Below are 15,235 nucleotides of genomic sequence, written 5' to 3'. Positions count from 1 at the left end.
TTCAGCTAAACATGGGAAAGCAGGACAACATTCTGCCTCTTTCTGATTGTTAAGTTGGTGCTTACTGAGCAAAGGATGTTGCATAAGAGCATCAGATCTGCATGTACTGAATGCAAGAGTACAGCACTCCCCAGAACAGATTGTATTTCACATTTAGAAAGGCAGTAGGGGGAGGCAGGAGAGGGAAGGGTTTTTCCCATTTTGCCACAAACAGAACAGAACAAGACTGCTCTTCTGTATATGCAATCCACCTTTTCAGACACAGCTAATGTGAAGCTGTAAATTCTGCACAAACATTTGCAGCATGTGCAAATCAGTAATTCACCCAGGAAAGGGGCAGCATTATACACATCCCCTTCCTGTGCACCTCAACCTAAACACAAGAGAAGGGAATGGTTCAGAAGCAACATACAAACATGTATGTGTAGAGTCACAGATATATTTGAGCACAAAAAGATCTGGTAATGTAATTTCTATACCCTCATATTTGGTTCCTGTTCCACCCACTATTTAGATCTGATCCTTTCTCTTATTTCTACAATCCTTAAAGTAAAGGGATTAAAATCACTACAAGCGGCTTGGGCTTTCTTCTGTTTTAATTAATGGTGATCTGCAATGAAAACAAGTACAATCAAAAATACCAATCTTTGCAATAGGATGCAGCAGAGTGTCTCCAAGTTACAGTAAATTAGGACAACACCAGCCTCTTCTGGAAGCACCTGATGAAGAAGCCTCCTGGTCAGTAGAAGCAGAGCCTATTCTCATAGTTGATTATGAGTACTACAAAGGTTCAACAAAACAAAGCAGACACACTGTTAAACTTTTTTTGGGTACCTTACCCATCACCCACCCCAGAGCCAGCTCAGCTTTGTATGTGAGCCCCACTGCAAAACAACTGCTCCTCTAGTGCAGCAATCATCTTAAATCACATCTAACTCCTGCCTCTTAGTTATTCTGTGGGAATTTGCAAGGAATAATCACGACAGGCTTCAAGGGTGGTCTCCCTCTGCAGTGCAACTGGGAACAGAGACAGATCTGTGCGTGGACTTCTGTGAAAGAGAAAAGTCACCCCCTTTAACAAAGGAAAAAATATCAGTACCTGATCTTTCTCTTGTCTTTGTGATGGTTTCTTTGAAATGGCCGCTGCAAACTGCTAAGAGAACAAGTGCAGCATTTCTGAGCATGTGCACTGTCTCTTTTTAACCTTCGCTGAAAGAGGTTATTACTATGGGGAGATTTCTGCCATGGCAACAATGCAGAGCACTGCAGCACGCAGCACAGATTTAAAGAGGCACAGGCTGTGTCTCCCAGGTCTGGGGAAGGATGTTTCTGCTCTGACATGCAAGATCCAGCAGTGACTCATCTGCTCTGGTAAGGTTTTTAAAGCCAGGCCATTTGATTAATCTCTCTTGAAGTCCGCTGAATGGTTTTCCTGAAGTCTAGCAGCTGGATGTGGTGCCTGGTTTAAGCAACTTGCTTCCCTAGTGCCTGAAAATAACCATGACAAACTACAGCTGCTTTATGAGAAATGGGGACAGACCATGGGATTGCACTCAGGAATTGTTTAGTGTCATTTGAATGGTTCTGAGTTACAGGGGTCATAAGCACTCCTGCCTGCTCTCCCAGGTGTTTCTGTGATTCCAGTCCCAGGGCTGCCAGGCGCAGCTGCAGCCACTAAAACTCTGAGTGGGAACTTGAGCCCAAACTCAGAACCCCTCTTTTCCAGCCTGCACCTCTGTTCCCCTTTTAATGGCCCGTGAACTGCACTCCAGGAGAATGCTGACAGCAGTTGTTCTGAAAGCAGTAATACAATGGAGTGCAGATGATAAAAGTGATTTTGTCAAAGCAAAGCTAAGCTCAGGGATTGCATCACCCCCCAAAACCCACATTTCCCATCACAAATTAGACACTAGCAGTGCTTGTTTCAGAGACAATGAGCCCAGCTGAGGGCAGGCACAGCACTGAGGAGTGTGCACAGACCTTCAAAAGGACTCTGCACTGTGTTTGCTACAGATGGTTCAGAGGAGACTCAATTTTCAATGATTTCATGGTGAAAGTTGGGGGTATTCTGTGCCCAGGAAGGTCAGGCACATAGCCTTTTTTCTTTCATGAGCAGAAACTCCTTCTCAGAATTATGACTGAATTGCTGGCTAACATTTTTCTTTTCAACATGCTCTATAACCTGTCTCTCCTGTACAGCCCTAGAGGAACAGTTTGTTCCCATTAATCCAGGTAAGTAAGTAAGAAGCTAAAATTTCAGCTTGCTCAGTGTGTAACTATGCTGCTGTATGAAGCTACAGCATCCATGAGCAGAGTCAAGAGGGGATTAATTATAGTACTGCTATCCTTATACATCACAAAAACAGAAAGCAGGGGAAAATAATTTTTAGAGACAGTTCTTTTGGGAAAACAAGGCTTAGCATTGCAGAGATAACTATTTGGTCTGAATTAGGATCTGCCTATGCACAAATTACAAATGCAAAACTTTATTCATGATCACTCTCCGCCCTCTAATCTCACATTTTAGCTTCTCTTCCTGATAAATAACATAGATATTCATATAGACACACACACACCACCTGCCCCCCTCTCTATATACGGCTTTTCTTAGCCTGATCATTCCCAGTAAATCTGTTCTCCTGAATCCTGTTCTTTCTCTATCACAACAGTAACCAAGCAGCCAGCCCTGGTACCTTGGGTGTTATCACTGATTCATTCTTCTAGACCCATGCAATGGGCTTCTGATTCCACTAAATAAAATTTTAAAATCTATTTCTGCCATTCTCAGATGCCAAATTGCTTGTTCTAAGTATCCCATACCACATATTGGAATGTCTCTTCTTTAGTCTTGTCTTAGATCTATTTATCCTGCAAGGAACAACTTCCATTTCAATGTTTTAAACACATTTCCTCTTTATTCACTTCTCCCCACTCTGCACTCTGTTAAGCACCAGTTTTTCTCTTCACTGAAGCTAAAATTTTCTTAACTGGAAAATATCAGTTCACCAAGGAGGAAGTCTTCTGTATAGGAGGAAGAAATTCCATTTCAGGATATTTTTCATAGAACCATAGAATGTCCTGAGTTGAAAGGGATCCACAATGAACATCAAACTCCTGGTCCTGCACAGGAACCATCACCGAGAGTCACACCATGGTCCTGGGAGCATTGTCCAAGCACATCTGGAACTCTGTCAGGCTGGTGACCATTTACATAGGGGGCCTTTTCCAGTGCCCACCCTCTGCGTGAAAAACCTTTTCCTGATATCCAACCTAAACCTCCCCTGACACAACTTCAGGCCGTTCCGTCAGGTCCTGTCACTGTCACCACAGAGCAGGGATCAGTGTCTGCCCCTCCTCTTCCCCTCATGAGGAAGTTGTAACTGCAGTGGGGTCTCCCCTCAGTCTCCTCCAGGCTGAACAGACCCAAGCGCTTTCAGCTGCTCCCTGTATGGCCCCTCCAGACTCTCACCATCTTTGTGGCCTCCTTTGGACACTCTCTAACAGTTTAATATCTTTCTTATATTGTGGTGCCCAAAACTGCCCCCAGCACTCGAGGTGAGGTCACCCCAGCGCAGAGCAGAGCAGGACAATCCCCTCCCTTGCCCGGCTGGAGATGCTGGGCCTGATGCCACCCAGGACATGGTTGGCTCTCCTGGCTGCCAGGACACACTGAAGACTTTTGAATTTTTGAAAGCTTTGAAACTTTTTATTTGGAAAATATTTTGAAAAATATTATTTTAGCAATTTTCAAATTTTGATAATTTCTGGCTTTCTGCTTCAGAATTACTTGGTTTTTAAAACTAAGCTTAACACAGTAAAAATACATTGCATAGTCTGTTCATGGAATTGGAGAGTGGGAACAGCTCTCATGTTAAAGATACTGAGGCACAACCCCAACAGAACATTACAACCCCAACAAAATCTTTCCCTCATGCACAAAGCACAGGTCACACAGATGCTAGTCCAAGGGCACCTGAAAATTTGAAGTACAGACCAGGACTGGAACTATACAGCACCTGCACAACACCCTCAGTGGTGATTTCACTGGTGTGTCCAAAGTTGCAGTGGTGCTCCATGGACTGGGCGGGAAAAGTGACATTTGTGTGAAAGCTGGAACAACTTGACTCCCCAACTGCCCTTGGGGATCATTCATGAGCAAAGCAGAGAGAATTTATAGCTTCTTTCTATAATGAAGTCAAACACAATAGATTTTTTTTCAAGATCCTTACCAGCTAAGGAATATCAAAGCACTGTTACTAAGATTTCGTTTTTTCATCTTGATAGCATGTCTTGATACTATAAATATTTTGGTGGGATTGGGAGAAAAGCTTGAGCCTTTACTTCTAAGTCTCTTCACTGCTTAGTCTCTCCTCGACTCTTAAATCTAATACCCTGTCACTACAGAAAACTTTCTTCCCTCGCTAAAGATAACAGATTCTGTCATTTCTCCTGGAGACACTTTTATGTTTTCTCACAGCCTGTCCTCTAAATCATGGTAAAAATCTTCCCACAAGGTACCATCTTGTCTTCTATCAACTACACTTTTATGCTTTACCTCTGCCATGAATCCCAGGAAGCAGAGACTGGGGATGAATGTGGTTGGGGCTGTGGATGCCATACAAATGTGTTTGTCATACCAGTATGTCCCTGCCTCACACCTCTGGCTGTGTCCCCCTTGTCACCCCTGTAATCCTGGGCTGTGATAACTCGAGGGCTGGGCTGTGTTTGTGCTTGTTGGCACAGTGCTACAAGGCTAGAGTGCTGATAGAGGCCTCCAGGCACATGTGATGAATATTAGTAAAGTCAAACTACCTAAAGCTGGTCTCATTCTCCCACCTTCCGATATATGAGCTATTCATAGAGCAAGCCTCTTATTCTTTTCCTTCCAATGTAAAGCTCTTGGGATGTGTCAGAGTGACCAGATTAAGAAGTGAAGCCTGCCTTTGTTCCCTGAACAGGTCTCGCCTATCTTGGTAGCAGCAAATAATTGCAATTGTTCCTCCTTCCATTTTCCCGACCAGTAATTTTAGGAACAATTTCCTTGTCACTAACTCCGAATCCCACAGTCCCTATCTGTCAGAGTATGAATTCCCTGAAGTCATTCTAGGACCCAAAAATCTGGAGTTTCAGCACAACACTAAGGCTGGGCTCACATCCAAGTCTGACTTTTCCTCAGAGATCTTAGGGAGACCTGCACTGTCAGAACTACTTACTGCTTTTTGGATGAGATGCTAAATTGGGGTCATATCTTCCTGCATCTCTCTGGGAGCTGAGAAGCATCTAAAAATCCCATGGCGATGTTCAGGAAGGGTCATTAACTGAGATCCTTGGCTTGCACTCTCCCTCTGCACCCTGCTGCACACACATCTTTGGGGAAAAAAAGCTGTGATCCAAGCTGTGCTTGAGCTATTTCAGGGTACATAAGAGTTGCAACTTTAACTAGTTTGCAAATTCTACAGGGATGTCTTGAGTACTCTGCAGCAATTAAATATCCAGGAACTTGAATGAACTTTGAACGAGAGGGGGACAAACCTCTTACTTCCCAAGCTTCCCTGTCTGGAACCAGACTTCAGAGTCCAGGGGCCTCTTCTAACATGGGAGAGAAGACCTCTCAGCTGAAAAGCAATGCACTGTTAGCCAGTTTCCTTGCAAAGGCTGCTTGGAGAAATAGCAAATGAGGAAACCAACAGAAGTGAGATTGCTAAAATTGGAAGTTTATTGTTGACCTTTTTTTTTCCCCCAAAAAAGATGCCTATTAACCAAGGTCTGCATCAGGGCTCTCAAACTACAGAAGACCCACATCCAGATCCATTCTCTGCTTCAGGAATCAGCTCCTTTGGAGCCAAGAGACTAATCCAGAATGATTTTTATGACACCAATACTTGGATCTCATTGAGAATCAATAATTCTGACATTATGATCTCTATGATTTAATAGCTTAAATATGGGTGTGCCTTCATACATTTGTGTTTGAAAACTGCATCTCTAACTTGATTTCATGTTTACAAGGTATTTGCAAGCTGAGGGATGTGGTTTCTCCTTTTTGCATTTTTCTTCTCCTTTCTACAATGACAGTGCTACAAATTGCAAGCTGGATAGTGCAGTTGCAGTAGCTGTGACTGCACAGTTTTCAGCTAAAAGCTTACTCATGTCTGCCTTTAAAATACCTTGTAAATGAATTCCTCATTTGTGATCCTGAGATGTGGCAAATAAGCAATTAAAATTTCATAAGTATCACTATAGTGACCATAATCTTGGCTGAAATCCAGGAAAACAGACCAGAACCACCACTGTTAAAAGCATGGCTGGTTGGAGTCTAAGTAACTGAGTCAAGAATCAGTGATCACAGCTGGGACAGACTCCCATCCTTAGGAGGTCCAGAACTTGATCTAGGTAGGGATCAAGTTCTAGCACCCACTTAATAACAGATTACAATCCCCAAATCCTCAGGCTCATCTAGCTGTCATCTAGAGGGATACACAGTGACCACCAGGGCAGAATGGGTTACTTGTTCCTTGGAGAACTTAATTTCTAACTGTTGGCAAAAAAAAAAGTGTAGGTCTACAACTCTCAAAACAACAGATTATGTTCAGATTAGTTTGTAGTAGCAACTACTGTTGACCTGTGTTAGCACCTCCAATGCTGTCCAAATGCCCTGTAGGGCATGTCCCACGCAGCAGCTGATTGCCTTCCTGTGCTCTGACATCCAGTCTCATTTTCTGAGCAATGTGTCCTTTCATTCCTATCACCCAGGGAAATATCTCTGCTTTCTTCCACACTCATGCTCTCGATTTTGTTATTATTGGGTTTCACTGCACATAGTTGTAACCCACGAGTGAATGCAGAAAGAGTGGCACTTAAATATCTCATGCCCCAGCAGTATCAAACTCATAAAACACAATCCTGCAGCTCTGAGATTATGCAGAATGTACTTTAAGAGAGCTGAGGACAAATCAATCTTGTTCAGGACATTTGTCTGCACGAGTAGCTTCAGAAGAAATATGGTGAATGCAGAAGTCTGACCAGAATTAGAAAATGCTACAAAATCTTCCTCTCAATAAAAGCCTTTCAATAATTGGCAACCACCTGGGAGGTCGAAATGCCGAAATTTTCCACTGAAATGCTTCTTTTTCTCTTGAATTTCTCATCTTCACATCTACTCACTTAAAAAGCAACAAAAGTCCCTACCATAGGGAAAAAAAAAGTGTATCCTAAGGAGTTGAGGATGTAGAAGGAAAACAAACAAATATACCATGGTGAGAGGTGTATTAAAAAATGCTAAAACAGATGGTATTTCAGTATGTAAAGGAGGCTTACAAGAAAGAGGGGGACAGACTTTTCAGCAGGGCCTGTTGTGATAGGACAAGGGGTAATGGTCTTAAACTAAAAAAAGGGTAGATTTCACTTAGATATAAGGAAGAAAAATTTTTATGAGGATGGTGAAACACTGGAAAGAGTTATCCAGCGAGGTGGTAGATGGCTCATGCCTGGAAACATTCAAGGTCAGGTTGGACAGAGCTCTGAGCAGATTGATCTAGTGGAAAATATCCCTGCTCATTGCAGGGGAGTTGAGCTAGATGGCCTTTAAAGGTGCCTTCCAACCCTTTGATTCTACGATTCCATGAACTACAAAGTCTTGCTCACTTTGTCATGTCCCGTTACCATGATTTCTGTGGATTACTGGTTTTAGAAATGTAGACCTCAGCAAATCAAGAAAAAGGTGATTTTCACTGTTGTGATGGAACCCAGAGCTGTCAGGACACTGTAAACAGGTCTGTCCTGATAGGTGAATGTGCCTGCCAAACCAGCCAAACACCTCTTCCAAAATTCAGCACTGCCTGTGTGGGAGTTGGACAGGAGCTTATACAATTTTAATAGCTTGAAACAGTGCTTATGCTTAAAATCAGGAATGGGTTATTTACAGTGCAGCCAAATTTTCAAGGTGAGCAGGAAGAGAACTCTCAGAAAATATTTTACCAGGTGCTTAGAGATGTGAACAGGACAGTGTGGCAGTTGAGAGAAAGGGAAAGAAGTATCTCAGCTAAGCACTTCCTTTTCTTACTTAGCCTCTGCTCCTTTCATATATTGCTCTTTTCTCTTAGATAACTTCTGCTGTAATTACTCATTCTCTCTTAGTTCTTTTTCCCCCTTTGACATCTTTTGTTCTCTCAGCCCCTGACATTCCCGCAATCCAATGCTCAGCTGCAGTGCTTGAATGCTGACTCTTGTTTGGGCACTCAGCTCTCTGAGTGCAGTTTATCAGCTCTCCAGAGCAATAGCTGCTCCTGCACATCTCCCCTGCCTTATCCCTCTGCCAAAATGTTGCAGTTCTGTAAAAATATGGCTGGAAGAAGCACAATGGCTCCTTATCCCCTTGTAGTTGATAGTCTGGCACAGTAGATCACAGAGTGCATTGTAAAGGGTATCGTGCAGTGTCACTGAGTAACTCCTCACTTGTTCCATCTGCCAGAACCAGCATCAGCTCGGCTGCCTTGCTGCTCCAAACAGAGCTACAGCCAGACTGTAAACAAAGACTGAGGTGAACATAAAACAAAGAGAGACTCTAGTTCTTAAAAGTCATGTAACCACTCTGAGAACTCCAAACACGCTTGGGAATCTCTCAAAATACTGTGGAGCTAGTGGGTGGCACAGGTTCCCTGAGATCAGTCAGTAATCCAGCACGGGTGCTGGGCCTGTGCTGAGTCAGGGTGTATCAGCTCTTTGGGGACAGCAAGACACAAACATGCATTTTTTAAAAGAAGAATGTTATAGGCAGGGGAGGGCTGAGATAAAAAGCTGCCCAATCCATCTCCCAAAAAATAACAGCTGGCTCCAAGGTGAACAGGAGGCTGTACAAGTGCTGGAAAGGCCCTCACTAGAGGTTCTCCATCTTTTTCACACTGAAACCCATCTTGCCTTTTCTAGAATGTAATTTTGGGGGATATGGGAAATACATGGCAGTAACCACCTGGCTATTTCTCTTCATTTCTTCTGGGTGAGGAGTCTGCAACAGGGAAGACCATCCTGTCCCCAGGAATGTAAGCAGCCCACAGTACCCTCCTGCATTATTTTAGATCCTGTGTTTGAACCTGTGATAATGCAGAAGCTACTTCTCATGTCCACATCCCAAAAATGGAAAGAGCAAGGGAGAGCTCTCGGTTGCATAAATATTTTTCTCTTGCCTAGGAATCTTCTCTGGGCCAGCATCCTGCATTGTTATCCCTGAAAGCAGCATCCTCTCTTCAGAAAACAGGTATCTTTAACTTCATTTCCCACTGCATTCTGGAAATTGCACCAGGAGGAAGAAAAGGAGATTATGTGAGAGTTAAAAGACCCAATTTTTCGAAGCATAAATTCCTGCAATGTCTAAGCCAACAGTGCACTTGTGATAGGCTGATGTTCCTAACGTGAGCAACCACCTCTCCAGAGTTACTGTCTAGACTAACACGACCCTGAATCACCATGGGGCAATGGGTTCACATCTAGGAAATGTGGCTGTCATATGAGCAGATTTTTTAATAAGCAATTTGAAAGAAACAGTTTCTCAAGACAAAAAAAGGAAAAAAATCTCATGGATTTGTATCAACTTTACAATATAGCTGAGGCAAAGAAAGGTTTTCTAGTAGCATTAGATGAAGAATCCTTTTGACAAAGAGGTACCAAGGCTTTCTAGAGTGTTTTAAAAAGCATGCACTATGCAGGTAGACAAATGTAGCTGCAGCATCCTGGGCTGTTAAAGCTGAATTACAGCTTTTGCTGTGATCCTTACTTAACCTCTCCAGTTGCTATTTTTTTCATACACTGTCCTGGAACAGAAATTAATTCAGAGAAAGCACTTGAACCAGAATTTATGCACTGGTGTGAGAACAAAACAAGCCTACCATTCCCTGTTTGTTCCAGTGGTTTTTTTGAGCCTGAAATGCTCCCACTTGGCTCAGCTGTTTTTGTATTTAAACTTGAATGGTTTTGAGTCAAAACTAAAGAACATCTGTTTGGCAGTTTTAAAGCTAGAAGTATTTCACATTTTTCCCTTGATGCGCACAATTTGATTCACTGCCCCGTTACACTGATGCTACTGGAGGGGCTTTATGCATGGTTTAGAAGACAGATTGGTGGTGTGGGACACCCGGGATGGCCCGTGGCAGCCAACAGTGCTGTTGGGCTGGGGCAGGGCCAGGAGCCACAGCCTCCTTACTGAGGCATTTGTGAGAGGCGGTAGCTGTCAGCTTCTGGCTTAAACCGAGTTCTGAGCTCAGCAAGAGCTGCTGCCTTCCAGAGAGGCAAAGTGCCTCCCACCAGCCAACCAGCTGCACGACCTTACTTCTTTGGGAGGCAGGATTGCCGGGTTCCGGACAGGTTTCCCTTCTGAGGAGAGAAAAATGAATCACTTCCAGACCAGCAGTGTAGCCCTCCTTATCCTGAACCTCCAGAGTGCTTCCCATTATTCTCCTCATTCTCCTCACTTAGACCTGCCAAGCTGCTTTTCTGATCCAGGTCTGCTAAAAAAAAAAAAAAAAAATTAAAGCATGTACATATTCTGGAATTTTAAAATTCTAAGAGACAAGAAAATATTTGCTGTTTTGCTATCAATTACTTTATTAGTTGGACTGTTTCCACTTAGTAAACTATTTTATTTATTAGAGGAAGTGTCAGATGTATGTTTTTTAAAGGCTGTAATTAAGCAGAGTCAGGAGTCATTAGATTATTCAAAAAGCCTGCTGCTTCCCATTAACTAATAGCAACTACCAAAACAAGTGGTTTTTTATAGACCAGGTCTAGATAGAAGTGTAAAAGTATATTGGAGAGCATAGGCACATATTGTACTTAGACATCTCATCTTCATGCCATAGAATGCCCTACTTGGCAATTTCTTCCAAGATGGAGTTGAAAATTGCCACTTTCCAAACACTGAAATTACACTGAAATTAATTAGGATTAAACTGTCACCCTTTCCATAAAAATGGGCTTTGAAGATCTATTATGCCATGAGTCACCTTTTATCTTGAGATCAGCTATTTAAATTTGATGCAGGCTATACTTTTTTTGCTAGCATTTTCTATCTTGGTGGAAAAGAGGCTGAATATTGTGGTAGGGGATGTTTCTCAACCCATTTATTATGGCTCTTCTATCTTCTAACCAGTGTTAAATTGCAAATGTGATTGGAGAAAATGAGAAGGGTATAAAGGTGGCAGAAATGGTAACTTTCCAGAATAAAGAAAATATCATTTTAAGACCCCATCTTCTGAGACAGACAAATGTCAAAAAAATACCTTTATTGCACCAGCAAAAAAAAAAAAAAAAAAAAAGCCATAAGAAAATGTTTGGACACTGTTCATGTCACACCATACTATGTTGGCATTTCCATTTGACATGCAGACTTGTCAGTTTCAAGCGTAGCTGTGAACTACAGATGTTTTTAAAATACAGGCTAGAGGAGAATAGATTTCCATTCAAAATAGAACCTGCTCTGAATGTTTATTTCAGGTCTAAAAAGGACTGAGATTTACAGTCATACAGACAATTTTCCAGCTGTGCTAACAATGAGGGAAAGAGAGAACATAGTGAGGTGCTCCCTGTCCTTTATCTTTCAAGCTGGTTTTGAAACCTCTAAACAGAAATAATTCCTCTGTTTCTAGAGACCAGCTGTTCAACAAGAGGTGGGAAATGAAGGGAGCAACAGACAAGCAGCTTTGAAATCTGTTCATATTGGCATGGCTGAATTGTATTAACTCATCACCTGGCCAACAGCATGTAAAATACAACACAGTTCACAGAGGATTTTCCCACCTGTGCATTCCTAAGTACATACAAGAATATTTATTATACTATCTTTTTTCTGTCTCTCTGATGATAGACACAAAACCAAGTGTGACTGCTGGGGGGCATCCTTCATCTGAGTAACAGACTTGCAGTGGCTGGGGCTCACCACAGAATCACAGAACGGGTTGGGTCGGAAGGGACCTTAGAGATGATTTAGTTCCAACCTCCCCACCGTGAGCAGGGTCAATGTGTGCCACTTTTTGTTGGTTATCATCTCCTTCCAGAGTCAATGCTGGTGTTGAGGAAAGGTGGCTGAACTGAGGATAGATTAAACAGGAAGCCAAGTTCCAGGCACTGTCCAGCCAGGAGCAGCCACTCACACAGAAAGCAACAACAAAAGGAATTACTGCACATCAAACGACCTACTTCGTGCTGTGCTGCTGAGGAGCACCTGGATACAACCACCACACCAAAATCTGCCAGCCTCCCTCAAAGGCATCTCTACTTATGGGAGACCCAGACTACTGCGTGGAAATTCTCCTCCATATGTGCTTTTACATGGCCTCTTCGCTAAGTACATTTTAGTACTTTGCATTCATGTGCTGGGCTAACATCACATAAAATTTTCATATAAGCATTGTTGTTCCTCTTCTACTCTTAGGAAGGAGAATGTAACATTTGGAGAGCATTTATAGTTAAATGAATGATGTTTCTGTGTCAGACACATCAGGTCAAAAACTATCTTCCATTTGGAGGAATGAGAAATAACTTAAGAAGATCCTTAACTGCTGCAAGAGTTGTGTCCTCAGTCTGTGAACTACTCCCCAAAAATGCACCTACACTGGCAGTTATGACTGAGACAAAGGATCCCATGTTCTCAGCCACCTCCCTGCATCTGCATCTTGCTTGTCAGCACCAGCTTCCACATCATTCTCCTCAAACCTCCATCCAGCTCTGTCTACAAGCTGTCTTTCTCCATTAAGTCAGATCTCTAGTCGTGGACACCAAAGACAGGAGGAAAAATGCCGTGTGGGATTGCTACTCACCACAACCCATACTTAGGTCGTGCAAGCTGCAGCAACCTGATGAACTAAGTATATCATGTAACTTCAGAAAAGCTTCTGGGCTCAGACTGAATGGCTGCTGAGACTTGTACTTATGGGAATTTTTTCATAGGCATCTACAAAGTTGGAGACTGAAAGTGATCCTGAAGTTTCCTGTAATTACCAGGCATTTTCTTAGCCTTCTTGCACACCTGTTCTCCAGCTGGGGCTAACAGAAATCCTAAACTCTCTCAAGCTGAAGGGCTTTGTTTACCCTTGTGGTCAAAAGCTCCCCAGTGCCTCAGGAATAGCACTGTTAACTCCAGCCAACACCCCAGAGAACACCACTTATAGTTCCCAGGCCAGGCCACAGAGCAGCAGGGAACTAATAACTCAGACCTGGAGTTTGAGCACGGGAAGCCAGCGCAGAGAGCAGGAACGAGTTTGACATGAACATGGATGTTTGTTAAGGACACACACTGCAGTGCTCTGTAACAGCTGTGTTTCCTGAGGACTTGGGGCATTGTGCCAAGTACACAGTACCCCTGTAGATCTGAGAGCAGCCTGTGTTTCAGAAAGCTTTCCTCCACCTCCAGATCTCTTTACCAGCCAAATGGGAAATGGGTGTCTCTGGGCATCTTTCCAGAAGCCTCTGAACCGATGCCTTCATGCAGCAAAACTCAACAGGTACATTCATGTACTTTTTCACCTTAGTATTCACACTACATGAAATATTTGCCTCACTTGCTGCTCATTTGGATGCCCACTGGCCTTCTGTCTATTTACCAAAGCAGGAAGTACCTAAGTAGGAACAAAACTAAGTCTGACACAGCAATAGTGTCTGGCAGATATCAACATTATCTGCCTCGAGCTTTTTAACAATCATTAATGTTAACAAAAGTGTTAAGCTCTATGGGTAGGTGTCCCTTCTGAAGTTACGCCACTGAGCTGAAATTTAACCCGTCTTCACATTTCCAAAAGTCAATCAGGCTGTCATTGAAACAATGGAATAAAATCACCAGACCTTGCTCTATTCCTGTTTCTATTTAAAGGTGATAAAGAGTTGATTTTACATAAGATCTCATCAGCGTTCCTTAGTCAGCATGATTGTTCTGGACTTCCTGGCATTCTGACAAACTGAGCAAGTAAGGTTGTTTAGGAGCTTAGAGCTGGGATGGATGGAAAGGGAAAGGAGACAGTATGCTGCCACCTTTTGGTTACAGAAATGAGAACAGGTATGATCTGGGCAGATCTCTCAAGTGGAAATTAAGACATCTATGCTTATCTTCTGTAATAAAACAACCTGAAAGCCCAGATACTGCAAGATGCATCCCTTCATGTTCTAAACTGTTGCCATAAGCTTAGCTCCCGTATTTTACATTTTTTTCAGTCTTGCTTGAATGAATTAATAATTATCAAGCCATAATTAATAATTTATCTAATTTAAAACACAAAGGCTTGAGTTCTCTCACCTAAAACTAATGCTTTGCATCACTAAACTGATTTGAGGAACATACAAGATCTCATGAATTAGTAGCTTGTAAAAGTAAGTGACTGTATGTCATGACTCCTGACACTTTCATTACTAGGTTTGCTATCAGTACTTTACAAATTCAGCTTTAACTGCTTGAATGAGATTTTCTGTGCTGGCTGACTGCTGAGGAGCTGAAGGGTATTTTGTTTGCTTGTTTATTAAAAGATTGGTTCAGCTGTTTATGAGAATAAAAGATTGAAGAATTGCCATCTTAATAAAAGGAATGAAAGGCTGCTCTGTTAAAAAGTTTGTGCACCTCCTAGTTTGATGCAGAACCTCAAACTTTAGCAGAGGAACTCTCTGTATCAAGGATGTGCTTCTCACTGCTCCTATGAGTCACTGTACAAATTTGGGGCAAGTGATGAGCTGTGAAAGTCTCAGTTTAAAAATGTTCTGTAAAAACTTATGGGAGCCTGTGAGTTCAAGTCCATGAATGTTCTCTTACTTTCTGCTCCCATGAGCCAGAGGCTCTTTACATTTACTGCATTTATAAGCATGCTGCATCTTCATGCACAAAAATCCATCAAATACTTGATTTCTTCTTTCTCAGTGCTGGCACTGAGTTCTCTTCTCCTGACATAAGGGTACTGTAAAGGGGGATCCTGTCTGCCTGTACTGCAGAAGGGACAGGAATGCTCTGACCACTACCAAAGCTGTGTTGGTAGGCCTGTAATGTCCTATTCCAGTGACACATTGGTCCTTGAGGCCTGAAGCACTTAACAGAGTTTCAAGATCCAGCTTTGGGAGTGCTTGATACGGTGCTGATGGTCCCTCAGGTGGAACACCAGGACAACAAACCCTAAGGGTGTCTGGCTGTGAGATCCCCCCGCAGGACACTGCTCATGCAGTGAGCAGCACTTTGGTGCAGCTCCCACCTGGAGCAGCCGCAGCCACTCAA

The 15,235-nt window shown here is 42.7% G+C and overlaps 1 long non-coding RNA gene across 1 annotated transcript; it reads left to right on the top strand.

Moving 5' to 3' along the window:
* The first annotated feature begins 1,276 nt into the window (after positions 1-1,276).
* On the top strand, positions 1,277-14,552 carry LOC125325799. Its single transcript, XR_007203546.1, has 3 exons — positions 1,277-1,371; positions 9,187-9,253; positions 12,045-14,552. It is a non-coding gene; the product is annotated as an uncharacterized LOC125325799 (long non-coding RNA).
* The last annotated feature ends 683 nt before the right edge of the window (positions 14,553-15,235 follow it).

The sequence above is a fragment of the Corvus hawaiiensis genome, chromosome 5, assembly GCF_020740725.1.
Source record: "Corvus hawaiiensis isolate bCorHaw1 chromosome 5, bCorHaw1.pri.cur, whole genome shotgun sequence".
Taxonomy (NCBI): domain Eukaryota; kingdom Metazoa; phylum Chordata; class Aves; order Passeriformes; family Corvidae; genus Corvus; species Corvus hawaiiensis.
The sequence above is the reverse complement of the archived record's forward strand: the minus strand, read 5'-3'. Positions and strand labels throughout refer to the sequence as shown.